A 4,909-nucleotide genomic window follows, 5' to 3' on the forward strand; every position below is an offset into this window, starting at 1 on the left:
ACAGTTACCACATAAAGAATGCCTAACTGAGTTCACTTATAACTGCAAGCAAACCAAGGATATCATGATGATCTGCAAGACGACCATGCATCAGATACGTTATTTTGCACTCTCTCTTCCTTCCCCATATCTAGTACATTACCGAAACGCATTCATTTTACCTACACATTGAAAAAATATTTTTAAAAGATATATTTTTAATCCATTTATTTTTTCTTACTCTACCAGGAGCCAAGGCACTGTCATTTCTCACTTAGACTATTGTAATAGCCTCCTAATATTTTCCCTACTTCCCCTTTTGCTCACTTTCAAGCAGTTCTTCCCAATTCAACCAGAATTATTTTTAAAACCTGTAAATCTCAACATATAAGCCTCCTGTTTAAAACCCTCCTACTGCTTCCTATCATACTTACTGAGAGATAAAGAACTCTGGTCCTAGGACCAGACCAATTGAGTTTGAATCCTGTCTGTACTACTTACTAGTGACTGTGGGCAAGTCACTTAACCTCTGTGCTCCTCACTTTTGTTATCTTTAAAATGGGAGTATTGATAGTACCTATCAAATAGAGTCTTCATGAGGATTCAAAGTGATGATACAAGTAAAATACCTACAACAATTTCTGATATTCTTATGATCTTATTACTCTAGGCAGTAAAACACTTACCATGATATATACGATCTTATATGACTTGATGGTTGTCCATCTCTCACACCTCAGGTTGTGCCACTTTTCCCCCTCACTATACTGCAGTCACACTGGCTTTTCTATTGTTTCTGTCCAAATTCATGTAGCATATTCCCACTTCAGGAAGTTTACACATGCTACTCCATCTACCTATTTTTCCCCTTATATTTCACTTGGTTGGTGCCTTATTCATATTTCTGGGGCTTTTCCTGATCATCTAACCTAAAGTACATCACAAAATTGCTCCCCCATATTACACCTAGCTTTTTGCTTTCCTTCCTAGAATACGTTTACATTTTTATTTTCATGTTTTTCATGTCTCTCTCCCTCACTAGACTCTAATTTCTACTATGGAAAAAAATACTTTCTTTTCAATATATCTCCAGAAGTTTCAAAATTACCTTGTACAAAGTAGGTTCTCAATAAATGTTTACTGAAGTGGAAAAAAAATACTTAAATGAATATGTAAACCATAAGGAAATAAGACAGATTAGCATGGAAGGCAGGAATCCTAGAGGGAAAGCATCTTACAGTGAGAACAAAATATAAACAAAAGCATAGATAGGAAAATAGGACATATTCTAAAATATACAGTTTTTGACCAGTGTGGCTGGAACGAGGGGAATAGTAAGAACAGATATAGTAATGTCTAAGAATGGAGAGTCAGCTTGAGGTCAAATTAAGTCTTAGTTCCTATATGTATCGTACATATATTTATCATATGAAATATGTATAATCTTCAGACAAACATAATAGGATATATTGATACTACATATTGTGCTGAAATAGAATGACTGTTAACCCTTTAGACATCAACTGTTCAATCACAAATTTTATTATCATTACATCTAATGTTTATTCCACTTGCCCATTTACCTATTTATAAGCTTTTATTTTTAAGTTTTTAAATACTTATAGTGATTTATCCGCTTTTGAAAATTTTACAGTGTAATGTTTTCATCATCAAAAGCTATGTAAGAGAGAAAACATGACAATTTAATGCTTTGTAAATTCCCTTGGTTAAAATGAATGGTGAGTTTTTTTCACAGCAGATTTATATGAAATTATTTTTTGGCTCCTATTGATTTCTAGGGTTGATTTTTGAAGATGATGGGAGTCTGAATGATCCTTTGGAGAGTTCTATTTTGAAAGCAAGCATGGGCAGTCTTAGCAGTTGTACATGAAGGAATGTTATCTTTCACTAAAATAATATAGAAAAATATTGAAAGTGCTTTTTGCTGACATTTCCAGGTGCACAATGTTTATTCTGTATCCCAGGAGCAAAATAAAGAGTCCTGCTGTTAAAAAGGAACTGGGGAGTTCAAATAGTCTAGCCACCAGCTCCCAGGTAAGATAGCACCTAACTAAATTTATCTATTCTATTATTAAACACTACAGGGCAAGGGGATACTTGCAATATACTATTTCTGAACTCTAGAAATAACGATGCAGATTATTCTTACTGTTCTGGAAAAGAAGGATATGGTTCTCTTTTTAGGTATTTGTTTTATTTATTTATTTATTTATTTATTTATTTATTTTATTTATTTAAAATGGCTTAATTCACTTTATTTTTCTCATATAAAACTATGTGGTAGCTACAGCTGGATCTTGTGTCCTCTGCACGGAAACTCTGATGTGGGTCTTTAAATGATGGTAGTGAATTCCTGATACGGAGACTTGGTGAATATCCGTCTCTCCAGAGATCAGAAGTGAGATAACTGTAGGTCTTGGAAATGGCATCAAAAGTTGCCCAGGGTGGCGGTGCAGCCCCTGGCAGAGGTGTAGCAGTCGTCAATTCCGGCCATCATCAGTAGCTTCTTGGGCACAGGGGCTGAGACCATGCCAGTGCCCCTGGGAGCAGGGATGATGTGCACCAGCACAGACCCACAGTGGCCAGTCACCTTGCAAGGGATGGTATGGGGCTTGCTGATCTTGACACCCAAGTAGCCTCGCTGCACGGGGACGGTGGGGAGCTTGGCCAAAATGATGACCCCACAGATGGCAGTGGCTACCTCCTTTGAGCACCTGACACCCAAACCAACATGTCCATTGTAATCCCCAGTGGCGACAAATGCACCAGCGTCATCCGCCATTTGGTGTTTTTACGGAGAAGATCCAGGTATCTGTTTTAAATGAGCTTATTCCACTCAGAAATTTGGAAATCACATCTCTTTTCAGGATTCTCTATACCCTATCCTATTTGCTTCCACTATAGATAACCAACCCAGTACAACAGTAACCTTCTAGCTCAGTTTCAGATTTTATGATCCCAAACTTTTTCCCCTTTGGTATTTTCCCATCCATCATCCCTTTCTCCTAGAGATCTGTTGTCTGCCAACATTAAGATGGATGATAATGAGGTGACCAGACAAATGAATCCCAGCTCATGTGATGGTTAGGTGACATATTGCTTTTAATGTTTTCATTCTCTTAATGTGCAACTAAAGTCCTTAAAGAGTGACAAATGCTGACAATAATATAAAAACAGTGTTGTAAAATTCTGTGCAATAAGACCTCTGATTTCTTTTCAAATTATTCCACATACATTAGATTGAAAAACTTAGAAGTGATTTCATAAAGGGAATATTTGCATATTAAAGTATATAATAAACAAAAGCCAATACTGTTACCAGAGAAATTTTCTATTAAATATATCATAAGGGACTTCTGTAGAAATACCCAGTCAGTAGCATTCATGTAAAGAATGTTAAATTTTCCTTGGTTTGAAACAATATCAAATCTAGTCTTTTTTAAAAATTGATAATTTCAAAAGATTTTAAAAACCTGGTTACTTCCATGCCCTCATAATTTTATTGAAATGATGGCATAAGTTGGCATTCAGTAATAACAGTATTATCTATGTTTTAGGATTTTATCAATTGGGTTTTAATGATTTCATAAACGTATTTGTTTAGTATGATTTAAATCGATTTTTTAAAATGATGGCTAGTTCGGAAATATTTACCACTGCTGGCACCGTTAGTTACAATTTACCTCGGAAACATTTTATAGCAGATATATATTTGAAATATAACCTTAAATAATACTTGATATATTGGCTTTTTAAAAAATATATATTATTATTGCCACTGGAAGAGACTTGGAGTAACTAGTTCAGATAATTTTTATTCATTTTTTTATTATTGAAGTATAGTTGACTTCCAATATTTTTAGTTTAAGCTGCACAACATAGTGATGGGACAACCAAGTATATTATAAAATAATCACCATGACAAGTCCAGTAACTGTCTTTCACTATACAAAATTATTACAGTATTATTTATTATATTCCATATGTTATATGTTATATCCTGTGCCTTATATATTTTATATTTTATAACTGGAAGTTTGTATCTCTTAATTCCCTTCACCTATTTCGCACAACCCTTCACTCCCCTCCCCTCTGGAAACCACCAGTTTGCTCTCTGTATTTATAAGTCTATTTCTGTTCATTTGTTTTCTTTTTAGATTCCATATATAAGTGAGATAATACTGTGTTCTCTAACTTATTTCACTTAGCATAATACCCTCTAGGTCCATCCATGTTGTTGCAGATGGCAAGATTTCATTCTTTTTTATGGCTGAGTAATATTCCTGTGTCTGTGTTTGTGTTTGTGTGTGTGTGTAATCTTCTTTATCCATTCAAATATCAATGGCTATGTAGGTTGCTTCCTTGTTTCCAGCTATTGTAAATCATGCTGCAATGAACATAGGGATGCATATACCTTTTCAAACTAGTGGTTTTGTTTTCTTCAGGTAAATACCCAGAAGTGGAATTGCTGGATCATATGGTAGTTCCATTTTTAATTTTTTGAGGAACCTCTATACTGTGGAGGTTCCTCAAGAAATGTTCCATAATGGCTGCACCGATTTACATTCCCAGCAACAGTGTACAAGGGGTCTCTTTTCTTCACTCACCAACACTTGTTATTTTTTGTCTTTTTGATGACAGCCATTCTGATAGGTGTGAAGTTATATCTCATTTTGGTTTTTACTTGCATTTCTCTGATAGTGATGTTGAACATCTTTTCATGTGTCTGTTAACCATCTGTATGTCATCTTTTGAGAAATATCTATACAAGTCCTCTGCCTATTTTATAATCAGATTGTTTGTTTTGTTGATATTGAGTGGTGTGAATCCTTTATATAATTTGTCTATTAACCCATTATCAGATACATCATTTGCAAATATTTTCTATCATTCAGTAGGTTGCCTTTAG

At 34.7% G+C, this 4,909-nt stretch overlaps 1 pseudogene; it reads right to left on the reverse strand.

Annotated features, from left to right (window-relative positions):
* Positions 1–2,273: 2,273 nt before the first annotated feature.
* Positions 2,274–2,782, reverse strand: LOC132357168 (small ribosomal subunit protein uS5-like; annotated as a pseudogene).
* Positions 2,783–4,909: the final 2,127 nt, after the last annotated feature.

This window comes from Balaenoptera ricei, chromosome X (assembly GCF_028023285.1).
Source record: "Balaenoptera ricei isolate mBalRic1 chromosome X, mBalRic1.hap2, whole genome shotgun sequence".
Taxonomy (NCBI): Eukaryota; Metazoa; Chordata; class Mammalia; order Artiodactyla; family Balaenopteridae; genus Balaenoptera; species Balaenoptera ricei.